At 39.8% G+C, this 20,056-nt stretch overlaps 1 protein-coding gene across 2 annotated transcripts in view; it reads right to left on the reverse strand.

The window, feature by feature from the left end:
• Positions 1 to 20,056, reverse strand: part of STK38L (serine/threonine kinase 38 like) — an 81,131-nt gene that overhangs the window by 60,138 nt on the left and 937 nt on the right. Inside the window, exon 1 of one of the 2 annotated variants that reach the window (XM_079936954.1) lies at positions 10,256 to 10,328. The exons of the other annotated variant lie outside the window; for it this stretch is intronic. The gene's annotated coding sequence lies outside the window, so the exon portion shown is untranslated. Of the gene's footprint in view, positions 1 to 10,255; positions 10,329 to 20,056 lie in introns of those variants that run through there. 2 annotated transcript variants of the gene reach the window in all.

Consider the following 20,056-nt stretch of genomic DNA (forward strand, 5'->3'; position numbering starts at 1 on the left):
GATTTAATTGATATTTATAGGACATTCCATCCAAAAACAGCACATTACACTTTCTTCTCAAGTGTGCACGGAACATTCTCCAGGACAGATTGCATCTTGGGTCACATATCAAGGTTCAGTAAATTTAAGAAAACTGAAATCATACAAGCATCTTTTCTGACCACAACGCTATGAGATTAGAAGTGAATTACAGGGGAAACAATGTAAAAAACACAAACACATGGAGGTTAAACACTACATTACCAAAAAATCAAGAGATCACTAAAGAAATCAAAGAGGAAATCAAAAAATACCTAGAGACAAATGACAATGAAAACACGACAATCCAAAACCTATGGGATGCAGCAAAGGCAGTTCTAAGAGGGAAGTTTATAGCTATACAAGCCTACCTCAAGAAACAAGAAAAATCTCAAAATAAATAATCTAACCTTACATCTAAAGGAATTACAGAAAGAAGAGCAAACAAAACCCAAAGTTAGCAGAAGGAAAGAAATCATAAAGATCAGAGCAGAAATAAATGAAATAGAAACTAAGAAAACAATAGCAAAACAATAAAACTAAAATCTGGTTGTTTGAGAAGATAAACAAAATTGATAGACCATTAGCCAGACTCATCAAGAAAAAGAGGGAGAGGACTCAAATCAATAAAATTAGAAATGATAAAGGAGAAGTTACAACAGACACCGCAGAAATACAAAGCATCCTAAGAGACTACTACAAGCAACTCTATGGCAATAAAATGGACAAACTGGAAGAAATGGATAAATTCTTAGAAAGGTATAACCTTCCAAGACTGAACCAGGAAGAAATAGAAAATATGAACAGACCAATCACAAGTAATGAAATTGAAACTGTGATTAAAAATCTTCCAACAAACAAAAGTCCAGGACCAGATGGCTTCACAGGTGAATTCTATGAAACATTTAGAGAAGAGCTAACACCCATCCTTCTCAAACTCTTCCAAAAAATTGCGGATGAAGGAACACTCCCAAATTCATTCTATGAGGCCACCATCACCCTGATACCAAAACCAGACAAAGATACTACAAAAAAAGAAAATTACAGACCTATATCACTGATGAATATAGATGCAAAAATCCTCAACAAAATACTAGGAAACAGAATCCAACAATACGTTAAAAGGATCATACACCATGATCAAGTGGGATTTATCCCACGGATGCAAGGATTCTTCAATATATGCAGATCAATCAAGGTGATACACCATATTAACAAATTGAAGAATAAAAACCATATGATCATCTCAATAGATGCAGAAAAAGCTTTTGACAAACTTCAACACCCATTTATGATAAAAACTCTCCAGAAAGTGGGCAAAGAGGGAACCTACCTCAACATAATAAAGGCCATATATGACAAACCCACAGCAAACATCGACCTCAATGGTGAAAAACTGAAACCATTTCCACTAAGATCAGGAACAAGACAAGGTTGCCCACTCTCACCACTATTATTCAACATAGTTTTGGAAGTCCTAGCCTCGGCAATCAAAGAAGAAAAAGAAATAAAAGGAATACAAATTGGAAAAGAAGTAAAACTGTCACTGTTTGCAGATGACATGATACTATACATAGAGAATCCTAAAGATGCCACCAGAAAACTACTAGAGCTAATCAACGAATTTGATAAAGTTGCAGAATACAAAATTAATGCACAGAAATCTCTTGCATTCCTATATACTGATGATGAAATATCTGAAAGAGAAATTAAGGAAACACTCCCATTTACCACTGCAACAAAAAGAATAAAATACCTAGGAATAAACCTACCTAGGGAGACAAAAGACCTGTATGCAGAAAACTATATGACACTGATGAAAGAAATTAAAGATGACACAAACAGATGGAGAAATATACCATGTTCTTGGATTGGAAGAATCAATATTGTGAAAATGACTATACTACCCAAAGCAATCTACAGATTCAATGCAATCCCTATCAAATTACCAATGGCATTTTTTACGGAACTAGAACAAAAAATCTAACATTTGTATGGAGACACAAAAGACCCCGAATAGCCAAAGCAGTCTTGAGGGAAAAAAACGGAGCTGGAGGAATCAGACGCCCTGATTTCAGACTATACTACAAAGCTACAGTAATAGAGACAATATGGTACTAGCACAAAAAGCGAAACATAGATCAATGGAACAAGGTAGAAAGCCCACAGATAAACCCACGCACCTATGGTCAACTAATCTATGACAAAGGAGGCAATGATATACAATGGAGAAAAGACAGTCTCTTCAATAAGTGGTGCTGGGAAAACTGGACAGCTATATGTAAAAGAATGAAATTAGAACACTCCGTAGTACCATACACAAAAATAAACTCAAAATGGATTAGAGACCTAAATGTAAGACCGGACACTATAAAACTCTTAGAGGAAAACATAGGAAGAACTCTCTTTGACATAAATCACAGCAAGATCTTTTTTGATCCACCTCCTAGAGTAATGGAAATAAAAACAAAAATAAACAAATGGGACCTAATGAACCTTAAAAGCTTTTGCACAGCAAAGGAAACCATAAACAAGACGAGAAGACAACCCTGAGAATGGGAGAAAATATTTGTAAACGAATCAATGGACAAAGGATTAATCTCCAAAATATATAAACAGCTCATGCAGCTCGATATTAAAAAAACAAACAACCCAGTCCAAAAATGGGCAGAAGCCCTAAATAGACATTTCTCCAAAGAAGACATACTGATGGCCAAGAAGCACATGAAAAGCTGCTCAACATCACTAATTATTAGAGAAATGCAAATCAAAACTACAATGAGGTATCACGTCACACCAGTTAGAATGGGCTTCATCAGAAAATCTACGAACAACAAATGCTGGAGAGGGTGTGGAGGAAAGGGAACCCTCTTGTGCCGTTGGTGGGAATGTAAACTGAAACAGCCACTATGGAGAACAGTATGGAGGTTCCTTAAAAAACTAAAAGTAGAATTACCATATGATCCAGCAATCCCACCACTGGGCATATACCCAGAGAAAACCACAATTCAAAAAGACACATGCACCCCAGTGTTCACTGCAGCACTATTTACAATAGCCAGGTCAATGGAAGCAAACTAAATGCCCATCGACAGATGAATGGATAAAGAAGATGTGGTACATATATACAATGGAATATTACTCAGCCATAAAAAGGAACTAAACTGGGTCATTTGTTGAGACGTGGATGGATCTATAGACTGTCATTCAGAGTGAAGTAAGTCAGGAAGAGTTAAATAAATATCGTATACTAACGCATATATGGGGAATCTAGAAAAATGGTACAGATGAACCAGTTTTCAGGGCAGAAATTGAGACACGGATGTAGAGAACAAACGTATGGACACCAGGGAGGGGAAGCCGTGGGGGGGCGGGGGTGGTGATGGTGTGATGAATTGGGAGATTGGGGTTGACATGTATGCACTGATGTGTATAAAATTAATGACTAATAAGAACCTGCTGTATAAAAAAAGAAACAAAAAACCTGAGCCTAGAGGGTTAGGGGAGGGATGGAGTAGGAGGTTGGGGTTAGCAGATGTAGCTTTTGTATGTAGAATGGATAAACCACAAGGTCCTACTGTATAGCACAGGGAACTATATTCAGTATTCTATGATAAGCCATAATGGTAAAGAATATTAAAAAAAGAATGTATAAAAATTTTTTTTAATAAAAAATAAAAAAAGAAAGTATATGATCATATGTACATATATGTATCACATGCATATATACATAGATGTATATTTTCTATTTCTTTGTATGCATAAGAAAAAGACCAGAAAGAAAGTCACCAAAGTACTGTTAATAATTATATATTTTTCCTTGATACCTTTTCAAATTTTCTAATTTCCTGAAATATCATTACATGCCTTTCATCACCAAGGGGAAAAAAATTACTTTTAAAGTAATTTCAACCAATACGAATACTAGAATCTCTTCAGATTTATCTGTAAGAAGTTATCCATGAATGCCAGTCCTTGACTTTGTCTTTGAACTCTCAGGGAGAGGAGTCACCCTTCCCTATGCCTTTAAGCCATACTCTACAAGGATGAGCAATACACCTGAGTAACACACCCTGTTATCTCTTCACCCTACTGGCAGTCTCATATTTCTTGCTGTCATTTCAACTTAAACACCTTACAGGTAACTCATATTTAATTATGTCTGAAAGTAAATACATAACTCTTCCCCCACAGCCCATCTTCTAACAACCCCATTTCTAGCCATGGCACTAACCTTTCTCCCAATCAGATAGCTTAGAAAGCAGCCTTAATTCATCTCTCCCTTTCCCATTTCAGGTTCATCAATAAAACCTGTTGAAATCTCTCTCCCATCCCATCTTACTCATCATTCTTACTTCCATCACCATGCAGTCCAGGCCCTGACTGCACTCACTGTCAGTAACATGACTGTACCAGTATTCAAGTGGGTCTTCCTGATGCCATTCTCTCCCTTTGCTAAATCACAGCTCCTTATACAGAATTTGGATGATGTCATTCCTAGGCTCAAAAACTTTTAAAGCCACCCCCTTTTTTCCATTCCAATCTAAATTTCTTTGCCTGGCTTTTATTAAACCCCATAATTTGGCTCCACCCTTACTACTTAACTTTATTTTCCATTATTTTCCGGTCTCGTCCCTCATGAACCAACAGACATGCCATAATCAATCTTACCACCAAGCCCTGATATATCTAAACATAAAAATGGCCCTTCCCTTCCCCTCTACTTATATTTAAAGAACCTAATGAATATTCCCTCTTCTACAAAGCTTTTCTTGATTTCTCCAACCTCATTTACATTTCACTTTTCAGAAACTGTCTAGTGTGTGGTGTGTGGTGTGTGTGTGTGTGTGTGTGTGTGTGTGTGTGTATGTGTGCATGTATAAGTTCTTCACCTATTCATCCACTGATGGACACTTAGGTCATATCCACATCTTGGCTAGTGTATATAATGCTGCTTGAACATGGAGGTGCAGATATCTTTTCCAGTTAGTGTTTTTGTTTCCTTTGAATATATTCCCAGAAGTTACTATGTAATTTTGACTCACTGATCAAGTGGACTTTAAGCTTAAAATGGAAGCAGCGGTAGAAAAAGTCCAGATATTACCGTAACTACGAAAGAAGCTGGTCATACTCTTAAAGAAAAAATGACAATAATGCGTAGGGTCTAACAAATTATTTACTGCAGAAAAAGAAATGGGAAGGGTGTGAGCAACAATGTGGTCTTAGGTCCCTGCAAACCCATGTTCAGAATATGGTATTAAATAAAGAAAACTGACATTTTAAAAACAAGTTAATATAATACCACTAAGCATCGCTGAGATTTGATGGTATGGGACTCTGAACTGGAATAGAGCGATGGTGGAAAAGGAGAAGCATAAAGAACTGCTGGTTTGCTCTTGCACTGTTGGTGGGAATGTAAACTGATACAGCCAATATGGAGAACAGTATGGAGGTTCCTTAAAGAACTAAAAATAGAACTACCATATGACCCAGCAATCCCACTACTGGGCATGTACCCTGAGAAAACCATAATTCAAAAAGAGTCATGTACCACAATGTTCATTGCAGCTCTATTTACAATAGCCGGGACATGGAAGCAACCTAAGTGTCCATCGATAGATGAATGGATAAAGAAGATGTGGCACGGGCTTCCCTGGTGGCGCAGTGGTTGAGAGTCCACCTGCCGATGCAGGGGACACGGGTTCGTGCCCCGGTCTGGGAAGATCCCACATGCCGCGGAGCAGCTGGGCCCGTGAGCCGTGGCCGCTGAGCCTGTGTGTCCGGAGCCTGTGCTCTGCAGCGGGAGAGGCTACAACAGTGAGAGGCCCGCGTACAGAAAAAAAAAAGAAGATGTGGCACATATATACAATGGACTACTACTCAGCCATAAAAAGAAATGAAATTGAGTTATTTGTAGTGAGGTGGATGGACCCAGAGTCTGTCATACAGAGAGAAGTAAGTCAGAAAGAGAAAAACAAATACCATATGCTAACACATATATATGAAATCTTAAAAAAAAATGGTTATGAAGAACCTAGGGGCAGGACAGGAATAAAGATGCAGACCTACTAGAGAATGGACTTGAGGACACAGGGAGGGGGAAGGGTAAGCTGTGGCAAAGTGAGAGAGTGGCATGGACATATATACACTACCAAATGTAAAATCGATAGCTAGTGGGAAGCAGCCGCATCGCACAGGGAGATCAGCTCGGTGCTTTGTGACCACCTAGAGGGGTGGGATAGGGAGGGTGGGAGGGAGGGAGATGCAATAAGGAAGAGATATGGGGATATATGTATATGTATAGCCGATTCACTTTGCTATAAAGCGTTATAAAGCAGAAACTAACACACCATTGTAAAGCAATTATACTCCAATAAAGATGTTAAAAAAAAAAAAAGAACTGCTGATTTGGAATATGTTAGAGACTGAAGCTGACATAGAGACAAACTGAGCTGTAATGGGGACTTCGACATTTGGGATATCTGCTAGAATTCTCCCACAGCTAAAAATCAAGGCATCTGATAAATGCCTCGCTTAGCCTTCCATCTCTCACATAGGGAAAGAAACATTCTGAATATGCATGCAACCACTAGGAAGGAATTAGCCGATTAAATGGCAACGATTAATTGGGAAACCTCAGAGTAATTCTGAAGTTGGTTACAATGGCTAGGGATGGGAATGTGGGACATAACTAGGGAACAAAAATTACAAAAAGTTCAGAGAAAAGTAAATCCCGCTTGAGACTATAAAAGGTAAGATATGTCATACGTTTCAGGAAGTTCTCAAGAACAGAATTCTAGTTAAACTAGCCTTGATTAATTTTTTTAAACATCTTTATTGGAGTATAATTGCTTTACAATGTTGTATTAGTTTCTGCTGTATAACAAAGTGAATCAGCTATATGTATACATATATCCCCTCCCTCTGGAGCCTCCCTCCCACTCGCCCTATCCCATCCCTCTAGGTGGTCACACAGCACAGACAAAGGTGGGTGATCGCTAAAAATCAGCAAGGATTCAGGAGGAACAAGTCTTGCCCAGCAACTTTATTTCTTTTCTTGGCAAATCTACAAGGCAAACAATCTATGTGACTCTCTGAAAGGTACTTAACAAGCTCCACTCTCCAATTTTTTTTAGAGGGGTAAGGGAGAAAGATGAAGAAAAATGGGCTGAGTAATAGATGTGTTGATAACTGATTAAGCAACAAAACCCAGAATGCTCATAAGAAAGTTCTGCAAGGCTCACTGGGCTTAGACAGTTATATTACCAATGAACCAGATAAAGCTTTTGACGACATCCTTATCAAAACATGAGGGTGAATAGATCCTAGAGAATAATCAAAAGTGGGGCAGCAGAGTCAGAATCCAAACTAATTTTTACAGAAGGTTAACTTTAACAAGTGAAATTGAACAGAGAGAAGGGAAAAATTATATTTGGATTCAAAAGCAATCAAATGCTAAGTATAAATTGTGATAAACTGTTATATACATAAAGAACAACTAAAGTTTTTGTTGAATAAAGCTTGCCACAAATTAAAGTGTGGAATGACTGCCCCCAAAACTTACATGACCTTAATCTTAGGCTGAGTTAACAGACACAGGTTAGGAAGAAGCAAGGTGAATGCCATACTCTTTGCTGTATTGTTGGGCTCATACCTGGAGAAGCTTTCAATGGTCGGCAATGCCCTACAGACAGTATGAAGGGACAAAGTAAAATGTTCTCGTAATTTGAAAATTAAGTCCTCTCCGGGAGTAATAACAGCATGAAACAAATCAATTAGATAGTAATTCCAAGAAAATGTGTAACTGAAAATATTTGAGAATATCCCAATGCAATCAAAAGTGAGCAGGGCGGGCTTCCCCGGTGGCGCAGTGGTTGGGAGTCCGCCTGCCGATGCACGGGACGCGGGTTTGTGCCCCAGTCCGGGAAGGTCCCACGTGCCGCGGAGCGGCTGGGCCCGTGGGCCGTGGCCGCTGGGCCTGCGCTTCTGGAGCCTGTGCTCCGTGACGGGAGGGGCCCCAATAGTGAGAGGCCCGTGTACCGCAAAAAAAAAAAAAAAAAAAAAAAAAAAAAGTGAGCAGGGTGTACTTTTTGGGAGGCAGGATTAGAATGTGAATTAAGAAAGCTGAAACCTTGTCAATTGCTTTTCTTCTGGCTAAAGGAAAGACTGTGTTAATAGAAGAGTTACATTAATTAAGAGTTACATTAAGAGTTCCATTAATCTAGGGGGCGGGGGAAGCAGGAGTTTAACAAGCAAGGTTTTGCCTGCATTCCCCTAACATTGTCTGAGGTGGAGATGGCTGACCATATCCAGAGCAGTGCTGGGCAGGTGCACCCTTATAAAAAAGAGGCTCCATCAGCTATTGTGGCTTAGTGACACTCCTCACGAGGATGACCCATTTTGATTAGAATGACCACTTCCTACGTAGATTGTTCTACTGAGGTGACAGTGCGCTGATCAAATAATGCAAGCTTCCGTTCTACTCACAGTGATATTAACAAATTCATTAGTTGACATTTTTGTTTCTATGTCAGTCTCCTGGTCACTTGCTAAATGTAAGTAAATTCTAGAATCCTGGACACACACACACACACACACACACACAAACACACAAATTCACATCTATGTACCTGGAAAAGTGAGATCTATATCTTAAATATGACAATCTATATATCCAGATACTACACACCTGTGAAGTTCTGCTTCTCTTTATGACAACTGTAATTTATCTAAAACTGAACCACACATTTTAAGAGAGAAAACTAACGAAATGTAACACATATGGAGGAGAGTGGCCAGGAAGGTAAGAAGTCTGGAATCCATGATATTTGAACAAATTAAATGAGCACGCTTAGCCTGAAACAGAGAAGGCATAAGATAGCTGTCCTCAAACATCACTCTTACAGTGATACAAAATTCTCTCTAATTCTGTGATGACAACCAGTTGAAAGCTGCATAAGGAAGAACTTTCCAATTTACACTGTTCCATGCCTGGCACATAGAAAAAGCTCAGTAAGTTTTGGCACACGATAAATGTTCACAATGTTAGCTGTGATTGGGTTTTAAGATATAAAAAGTGTCATGAGAGAGATGCACAAGATGCTGTGGGAAAGCAAAGGAGGAGCACCTAACCCTGAACAAGAGGTGAGAGGTCAAGGCAGGCATCCCAGAAAGTGGAGATGCCTAAGCAGAGTACTAAAGAAAGCACAGGAGTTACCCAGAAGAGTATGGGAGAGGGCATTCCAGAAAGTAGCATGTAAGACCCAAGGTCAGAGAAAGCTAGAGGTTCAGTACAGCTGCAGAGGTGTGTAGAGGGAGTAATGAAAGATAAGGCTAGAAAAGCAAAAGGGCACCACTTCTTAAAGGGACTCAGGCTCGCATGCCATGTTAAGGAATCTGGAGGAGGCGATGGGGAATCATTGGAAATTTTAACTGTAGGAGTTACATAATCAGATTTACATTTTAGGAGAACCCTTTTGGCAGCCACATAGAAAACGGAAGACAGCAAGACTGGTAGCAGAGAGATGGCTATTTTAGTAATTTGGAGTCCACATGAAGATACTGACACTGAAAAAGGGCCGAGATGGATAGAATTCAAGAGGTAGTAAGGAGGACTTAATAAATAACTGGATGTGAGGGATAAACAAGAAGAGGAGTCAAGGATGATTTCCAGGTTTATGGCTGGGGCAACCAAAGAGAGAATAACATCATGCATTGGAGGAGGTAAGAAGCATGAGAAAGATTCTGGGAAAGGAGAAGATAACATTGACTCTTGCGGAAAACACCCAGGTGGTGATATCTAGGAAAGAGATGGACCATGGGGTCTCAAGCTCAGAAAAGGGTCTGATTTGGAAGTCATCATCACAGGGTTGTCAAAGAAGAAGATATCGGAGCATATGAGACCATCCAGACCCCAGAATGTGTGGAGTGAGAAGAGGATCGGAGACAGAAGGCTGGAGAACACCAACCACTGAAGAGAATGAAAGTCAGCAATGCTGTGATCTGTTAAGTTTCTTATCTTTAGGCGAGGAACGGAAATCTTTAGGCAAAGACTAAACACCCACTTACCAGGGATTAGAGGGAATTCACAGTAGAGAACTGGACTGTTTGACCTCTACAGCATCTTTCAACTCCACAGCATCTTTCAACTCTGAGTCAAAGACTTTAATTCAATCCAGTATTTCTTACAATCTGAGAAAACTTTTTATCACTGTTAACAGAAAAACTAAAATCATACCTATTTTTATTCTTTGGCTTTGTTTGTCCAATGATGAAAAAACATTTTGAAGAACAAGTTTCTTATTTGATAATGTTTTCATAAAGGGAAGGAGGACCTGTGTTGACCTAGAAAGGAAAACACAGGCTCTAGAGCTAATTTCTTATCCTACTTTCCCCTCTATGCGTCCAGTTATACGGCTGGTATCAGCATGCAGTTTTACCCAAACACATGTGCCTACTTATTCTTCCTTTCCCTTTCTGTCACCTTGTACCTGACTGGGACTATACATAATCTATGGTTTTAAGTCTTAACATTTCAGACGGGTAGCTATAACTGTCACTAATATTTAAAGTGTGTTGGTTTCTGTTTCCATTTCTGCTCAATTCTAAAAACAGAGAGACACAGGTACATAAACAAGTTTTTAAACTTAAATCCAGAAATGTTTGATGAAAACAAACTGTCATTTTTGGCACAATTCACCCAGGGTATTTTTAGACAACACTACTTGCGGCTCAACTTAACCTTAAAATATGGCACTGGCCCCACCAAGTGGCACCTGGAATGGGTGTTAGAGGTGCTTGACCTCCGTCAACTATATGCCCCTTTTCTCCCGCCCCCCGAAGATGCCTCTCCCGCCCCTCGGCAAGCCTTCGTTTTCCTCCCCTGTCCTGCCTTTCGCTTTCCTCCTGGTAGTGGCCATAGATTTTATTACCACTAATGGCACTAAAGCTAACACAGCTGTCAACACCGCCGCCCCCACCCCCCGCCAGAAATACACCTAACTGGGGTCTACAATGAACTTTTCAGTTGTCCTTAGAAAACAATTTAACTATATTCTGTGTCAGTGGCCCAACTCACAGGACAGAAAAAACAAATGGCTGCAGAAAGTAAACCTTTGTGAAAAGAAACCTTGAGTGCTTTTTAGCTCTGGCAGTCTAATGTCGAGACTCAGAATCATGACTTGCAGATGCAGGTTTCTAAATGACCAAAGAAGGTGGAAGCAGGACAAACTAGAGACAATGGCTGACACCATTTGAAGTTTAGAGTCATGCTAAGTAATTACAATATAATAAGCGCTAGCATAGAGAAGATGAAAAAAAAAAAGGCTATATCCAGAATAAAAGGACTTTAGCACTAGATACTACAATTCTGGGAAACTTTTAGGGCGCCATAAAACTTGATGGGAAAGGTAAATAGTTATGTTCCTACCACAATCCCCTCTCCCTCAAGTCAAGTGCTCCTGAAGCCATGCTCTGATGCGCATTCTCCTTATACGTCAACCCTACTTGCTCCGGGCACTCATCAAAGAAAAAGGTTTTAGTGGATTTCTTCTCCTCTATCTCTCTGGCTAATGGTGTCATTACCTTTTCTATTTAATTTCACAAAATGGAAGCAAGAGACATTTATCCCTGGCAGCAGGCTGAGTGCGAAACACAGCAGAGGTGCTTCCACAAGGCTGTAAGAGGCAACAGAAACACTTCCTTACAGAAGCTCAGAGTGCTAAAGCTGAATAAAATAAATATAGAAAAACACAGCAAAAATAAAGTTATTTTATTAGGACAAGTTCGTTTATCTTATCCAGCCTCTTGCCCCAACACTAAAATAATCCCTCAACAGCCTCTTACATTCTATGCTATAATGTTTTCCTGCTGCTTTTTGGCCTGAAAAACTCCTACTCACCCTTCAAGTCTAAGCTCAAACACTACCACCTCCCTGGAGACCTTCTTTGATTCTCCCAGATAGGTGCTCCCTTTCCTTAGGTGCTCCCCTGAGTGCTCCTTCATTACAGCAGCTACATGACACTGCAATTATTTCTAAACCTCTAAGCAGCCCTGCAGGTGCCTGCCTGCTTTCTGAGTGCGCACCATGTCTTTTCATCACTGCATTTCCTGGTACTCGACACGTACCTCATAGGTAATTCACAGAGTCCAAGAACTCCCTAGGTCTCAACATGAAGGGGCATCACCCATTCATCCAAGTCTCTCCTTTCCAATCCCACATGGTTTAGAACTTCATTATCTATCTCCTAGATTATTTAAATTAGTCTCTTCATTGGTCTTCCCATTTCCGGTCCCTCTTCCCTTGAATCCGTTCTGTATACTCTTGCCTCTGTAACATTACTAAAGTATTGATAATACTTTAATTAAATATACCAGGTTGAGCAGTTGATGATGCAGAAAATGAAAAGCTGAAAAAACACCTGTTCCCTAAACTGAATGGGCTCAAGTCCAGTAGGGCAGAGAAGTAAATAATTAACATATAATTTATCAGGTGTTGTACAGATGTTACCAACTCATGCTAATCCCTCTGCCTAGCATGTCCTTCACTCATAAATGGTCAATTCCTATTTCACTTTATATAAGAAGCCTTCCTAATCTCTCCAGCCAGAAGCAATCTCTCCTTCCTCTGCTCCCACAGGGCCCTGTTACTTGCTTATCACTTTCTGCTTGAATTACAGTTATTTGTACCCATACATTTTGTCTCTTACTGGATTGAAGCTTTCTAAATAGAAGGGCAATACATTTTACTTGTCTCTATTTTGCCATGGTACCTAATACAGTGCCCAGAAAATAGCTGATAAATGTTGAAGTGTGATGATTAACCTCACTAAAATATTGAGTCTGTGATTAATTTAGGATTTGCCAGTATTAAGACTATCAGTGGGTCAAATACATACAATTCAAGACTGAAATTTTTCCACTCTAGCCACAAAAATAGAAAGTCTATTCTGTTTGGCGAGGTAATAGTGGACATATGGAGAATATTCTCAACCAGATTTGAAAGATGTGTCCAAATGAAATGGATCTCTATTGTAAAAAGACAACAAAAGGCAACTCCCTAGTCTTCAAAACCAGACAATTAGCCCCTGCTGACAAATACAGAAAAATTAAGAAGGACAAACATGGTGTGGTATTTCCATAATGGGGGCAAGTCAATGGACAAATGCTCAGCTAAGTAAAAATGTCCACAACTCAATAAAAACTAAATTTAATAAAACAAGATACTGGCACAAGATAGTATTTCAAAAATGGTTCATTACATAAGCTCTCTGATCTCTCAAATAACACAACTTTCCAGAGGTGAATACTTGCAGCTTATCCATTCTTTAAAATTTATAACCAATTTCCTAAAACAGTGCTACTGTAAGATACCCCCATCAAGCCCTTGTTAGGATCCCCAATTCTTTAATTTCACTTTTTTTTTAAGCTAACATTTTATTGTATTGTATTGTACTGTATTGTATTGTACTGTATTGTACTGTATTGTATTGTATTGTATTTTTTGGCTGCCTTGGGTTTCGTTGCTGCACGTGGGCTTTCTCTAGTTGCGGTGAGCGGGGTCTACTCTTCGTTGCGGTGCGCGGGCCTCATTGCGGTGGCTTCTCTTTGCAGTGGCTTCTCTTGTTGCGGAGCACAGGCTCTAGGCACACGGGCCTCAGTAGCTGCAGCTTGTGGGCTCCAGGAGCTGTGGCTTGCGGGCTCTAGAGCGCAGGCTCAGTAGTTGTGGCACACGGGCTTAGTTGCTCCACAGCATGTGGGATCTTCCCAGACCAGGGCTCGAACCTCTGTGCCCTGCATTGGCAGGCGGATTCTTAACCACCACTGTGCCACCAGGGAAGTCCTAATTTCACTTTTGAAAAAGTATCTGTCCTCCCTCCACCCCATTCCTTCATCATAATTGTTCTAGTTAAATCCAACAGTTGTGTGCAGGATGAAGTAGACAGCAATTTAACTATCATTCACCTGAATCACAAGAATTGAGAACTTAAAACATTTTATGATTTAAAATGCAGAACTAAAGCTCCAACTTCTCAATTTTGACCAAAAAAGAAGTTCAAAGCTCAAAACTATAAGACCTTTTAAGAAAACGCTGGGCTACAATGATATATATTTGCTCCCATTTGGCTTGAATGAAGTCAGAACATTTGATCATATCATTTATTTCAACATTAAAACTGCTTAGGGCAAGAACTGTCTCATCAACTAACTTTATAGAAGCCTTAGCAAACTACCTGTAGCAGCTTTTAATCTAAAGACCCGAATTTAAGTTTGCTTTGAGGATTAAGCGAGAAAATGTGTAAAAATGCTTTATAAAACTCTAAAGAACAACACAAATGTAAGGTGTTACTAGTATTATTCTTACAATAAGCTCTCTCCAAGAGTAAATCCCCCTCTATAGGAAATCAGAAGAGAGCTGAAATATTTCTGTATACTTTTCGCAAGAGAATTTATGCTCTACATCAAAAATGTAAATAACTCCTAAAGAAGGAGGGAGGACAGGGAAGAAAGAAAATTCAGGTGGGACTAGAAGAAGGAGGTAAATTAAATAGCAAAGGAGAAGTTTTTGTAATAAAATAAAGCAATATAAGAGAAAGCAAACCTGGCTCTTAGGAATCAGTTTCTAACTCTGCCACTTAACTATCTACTCATCTACTCATGAGGCCCTGGTCCCTTCACCCCACTAGGCTTCAGTTTCCTTGTTTGTAAGTAGTAGAGATAATAACTCAGAGGGTTGCTGTGGGGATTAACTGGGATAATATTTATATAGAGTATTTAGCACTATATCTGGTGCATAGTAAGTGTTAAGTAAATGATTACTGTTGTTGATAAAATTATTACTAGGGGCTTCCCTGGTGGCGCAGTGGTTGAGAGTCCGCCTGCCAATGCAGGGGACACGGGTTTGTGCCCTGGTCCAGGAAGATCCCACATGCTGAGGAGCAGCTGGGCCCGTGAGCCATGGCCGCTGAGCCTGCACGTCCAGAGCCTGTGCTCCGCAACGGGAGAGGCCACAACAGTGAGAGGCCCGCGTACCAAAAAAAAAAAAAAAAATTATTACTAGACCTGCACCCTAACTGGTGACATTCAGAAAGAAAAAGGAGCCAAGAACATGTCAGTGGGGAAGATGATATACAGAGAGCTAAGTCTACATACCACTGTTAGGAGACAGTGTGTGAGAAATACAGATTACACAGAGCATTTTTCATATTAAATGCACAAATTACTTCCTGTGCCTCCAGGACGGCAGAAGGATCTAGAGAAGCGTAGCCAAAATCTCCGAGTCATAAAAGCTGAAGAGCGATGACTGTACAGAAGAACAAGAGCAAGAAAAATCAGAGGTGCTTATTGATGTGTACAGAGGCGTCTCTGATTCCGAACTTTCGATTTTCTAAATATTCATAGACAGAATGAAAGCGAAGCTCCATAGCAAAGACACAGCAACTCTGCTTGCCCAAAATAGATGGTATTAGCATCATGCAGAGTCATTTAAGTTTCTGCCATCTTGTTCTTTATTCTGGGGAAGTGGTTGTATCTGCGGTTGATTTTGAGGTGTTAACCATTATTAACTCCATCATATTTGGTAATTGCAAAAGCAGTAAAAGTGCCCCAAAATTAGGAAGAAGAGGAATAGAATCCCCTCCTGAGGCTGATGTAGAGATAGCAAATACCTGTAAAAGGTGAAAGAGCAATGGATGCTGCCTTTGCACATGGGCTCAGTGACTTACACACCCGTGGAATCAATAAGAATCAGCAAAAGACAAGGAAGACAGGAAACCTTCCATATGTGTGCCCAGAGAATCAGCACCAATTTGGGTTGTCAGCTGGTCTGGTGTTAATTCAGGGGAAGACAAGGAGCTTGTTTAAGAATTTAAAAGTTGAGCACAGTACAAGTACTACTATCGTAAGCCACAGACAAATTGCCAAAGTTCGAGGCCTTTCTGAATTTACACAACATCAACCTGAATGGTCGGCTCACTATCTGACCTGTACCTGCTAAGGTCTCAGGGAGGCTACCTGCCTCAGTGGACTTTCAATGCAGACAAAACTAGCCTATGGGGCTTCCCTGGTGGCGCAGTGGTTGAGAGTCCGCCTGCCGATGCAGGGGACACAGGTTCGTGCCCCGGTCCGGGAAGATCCCACATGCCGCGGAGCGGCTGGGCCCGTGAGCCATGGCCGCTGAGCCTGTGCGTCCGGAGCCTGTGCTCCGCAACGGGAGAGGCCACAACAGTGAGAGGTCCGCGTACCAAAAACAAAAAAAAACTAGCCTATGATGGGAAAAGATGCCCCCAAAATTTCTATCAGCAAGGAGGTGAGAGTATGTGTCTGATTTCTCTTTGAGTTTGCCCAACTCACACTCCTTTTTACTGAGAATAACCTTTCAAAACAAAACCCGTACTTAAAGGAATGTGGAACTTTTTACAACAAAGCATAGTGGACTTAAAAGCATCTCCCTCAAATTATGGGCTGAAGATCCTGAAAATTTTATTAATCAGGGGGTGGTAAATGGAAATAATATGCCAGCACTGCTAATTCAAGCTGTGTGGGAAAAATTTCTTAATTTGTTTTGCCATTTTTGTCTTATTGTAATAATATAAATACATGGGCTTTAAATCCTGGTTATTGTTCTGCCACTTTTCCCATTAGGTTTTACAGTCATCAGGGTTTTCTAGAATCTACCACACTCACACAAGGAGAGAACACTTATATTCATTCACAGAGACTGTGCCTCTGGAGCTCTACTATGAGTATGGTCGATCAGTGCACTGACAAAGGTCTCCATCTTGCTAGACGGGTAAGGACAGGTAAGTACCCCTACCACTGCCTAGACATACTTTTTTTCCCTAACATTTAAATCCAATTGAGTTTACTGTGATTTCAATACCTAGATAACCAATAACAAATACGAACCATTCCTGAAACTTCATAAATAAGATCAGTTGGACCATTCATTCAAAAAAGAAGCATTTACTGTGTAGGCCTATACTGGGCCCAGTACAGTTCTATAGCACCTTTTATTTCACAATCCCAGAGAGCTTTCAAAGTTGCCCTAACATAAAGTATCAGTGATTGAACTTCTCTCATTTTAAGCATGTACAACACTCTATTCAAAACACTGATTCAGGCATTATAAATTTAGCTGTTTGTGGAAATAAAAACTGAAAGGGCTGAGAATGACAGTCAATCATTAACTAAATTCCAACTTCACAATTCAATCCAAAAAATACCCAGTGCCAAGTGGTTTAAAAATCACAAGCCAAATATACAATGATTCAAACATTCCACTAGGCAAAGGAGCTAATATAGTTATAACTTCTCACTTATAAATCCTTATGGGTATTGCTTCTAGGTAATAAGTCAAATTTATCAAAAGTCCTACTCAATGATTACATTTAATCTGCACCAAGAGCAACTTCCAAAAAGAGATTAAATATCTAACATGCCAAAAATAAGTTATTTACCTGGGTTTTTGCTATCTTGGAGCTCTTTCTAGAAAACAAATCCCTAAATTTAAGTGCCAGAGGAATGTATTTTTCCAAATCAAGTCTTTGAAACTACAGACCTGAGAAAAGCCATCAAAAGCGGGAGATAGGGCTTCCCTGGTGGCGCAGTGGTTGGGAGTCCGCCTGCCGATGCAGGGGACAAGGGTTCCCCGTTCCTCCTGCCCCGCTCCAGGAGGATCCCACGTGCCGCGGAGCAGCTGGGCCCGTGAGCCATGGCCGCTGAGCCTGCGCGTCTGGAGCCTGTGCGTCTGGAGCCTGTGCTCCGCGACGGGAGAGGCCACAACAGTGAGAGGCCCGTGTACCGCAAAAAAAACAAAAAAACAAACAAACAAGAAAAACAAAAGCGGGAGATAAAATAAGGGGAGTGGTTAAGCACAGGGATGCAAGTATAAGCCAGAATGCCTGGGTTGGAATCCTTGTTTTACAATTTTCTAGATACCTCAGTTACCCTGTCTGCAAAATGGGAATAAAAACACCTACTCCATACAGTTGCTGTAAGGATTAAACCCAGGTAGATTAGTACTGTAAGGGTTTAGAGGCAAGCAGCATTATATAAAGTGTTTGCTTATGATGACTTATCATATGACTAGCTCATCCAAATCATCTACACAAATGCCTTTCTCTACTGAAAGCCTTCCTTAATTGGTCTAGTAGAATTTAACCCCTCCCTCCTTGGCTTCTCCACAAAATGCATTGTGTACTATAGTTATTGGGTATATTTCCCTCCCATGATGTTGGAGACAGAGACCACAGTTCATCTGAGTGTACAGGACAGCAAATACTGTTCATTGTTGCCCTTCAGTTTCCTCTCTCTAAAAGTTCTGAACAACATTATCCTGTCAATTAGCAAACCTTTACCTGGAGAAAGGAGCTTTATGTAATCAGCACACTTAAGTACTGGGCATACCTTGCTAAATGTTATAAGACTTAAACAAACATTTGAGGGGTTGGAGTGGGGGGAAAGAAGGATTCACTTAATATTTTTATAACTAATGACCAAGGTTATCTTTTTAAATTAATTTTTAAAAATTTCTTATGCTTTAAAAGCTTATTCTCATTTTTTCATTCAAAAAGTCTATGGTGCTTTTAATATAAAAATACAGTAGCATAATTTCTGCATATGTCAAGTCTACTTAATCGTAACTTGACCATCTGCTGATTTTAACATTACTTTGAGATGCCAATCTTTCTGGCTTTGATTTGTGCCCTCTTTTCTCTCACAAAAAAGTGCCACACACATACAAAAAAGCTTCCAACTTATCCCAGATCACTGGGAAAACACTTTCTAAAGTGTTATCCTACTTCGCTAACATAATGATGTTGCCCTTCCTTTGAGAGGACAGAACTTTTCTGAAAACAAATGGCTGAATTGAGTCCCTTGCTTTGTTACCGCTTTCTACAAAGTACAATTCTTCCTTTGTTTTTATAGAGTCTTACCTATTGAAATTAATTTTTTTCTGGCATAAAAACTGCTGAGGACACCTTCTTAGTTGCACAAATATTCCTGGCCTCTACTCTTTGATTTATTTTAAAACAAACTCAAAAACAAAAGGCTAAAGAAGAATTGCACTCATTTAATGTGGTTTTTCTAAGTCTAATTTTTTCATTCCCCAGTGGCACGGCCTTTCAAAGGATTACACAAACTACACCCAATTTGTTTCTCATTCTAAACATAACCCAACCAAATGGGGAATGTTATCAGCCATCTTAACAAGGAGAACACCACAAAGCTAAAACCAAACCAAAGATCAAACCAAAAAAAAAAATTTTTATCCATTGTACCTCCTTTGAGATTAGGACTTTTTTACATAAAGGTACTTTGACGTACCTATGCAATGAACAAATGTCATCATAATTTAACATCCTATTTTGGACTAATTTCTCTCCCCTCAAATAGTCACAAGAATGGCCAATTCACATACAATACCTCTCAGCTACTGGGTAGAGAGTATAATAAACTTAATTGTTTTATATATCCTGAGGCATACAAAGAAAGACTACACAAACACAAAGAGGTTTCCAGTATCTTATATACATTTATGATTGAGACAAAGAACTTTCAAAAACCTGCCCTCAGTAAGCAAAACTGGGCTTAAACCACAATAAACCCTGCCTTTAAGTAGGGAGACCTGACAAGTTTAAGCCCCCAACCCACTCACACCCCCCAAAAGACTAAGTCTCACTCCCTTCTTACAGCTAGGAGGCATAATTAAAACACTTGTAAGTTGTTTCCTCTTGTAGACTCTAGTAGTAATAAAGCTAATACTCAGGCCACCTTCTCCGAGCAATCGGCTTCTATCAAAACTTATCACAAGTTGCATGAAATAGACAGGAGCGTTGGTTTTGCATTTTATCAAGTGAATAACAACAGCATCACACTTTTTGGAGAAGCCACTACTCTCAGCACCACCAGCTCTCCCAGCCCCCCTCCCCATTTTTTTTTTTTTTATGTCTTTCCTCCAAATTTACAGTCTGAAAAGCGGTCCCACGAAACAAAAGTATCAGTAAACGGGAGTCAGTCCACTGGTTTTGAAAATAAA

The sequence above is a fragment of the Stenella coeruleoalba genome, assembly GCF_951394435.1.
Source record: "Stenella coeruleoalba genome assembly, chromosome: 11".
Lineage (NCBI taxonomy): Eukaryota > Metazoa > Chordata > Mammalia > Artiodactyla > Delphinidae > Stenella > Stenella coeruleoalba.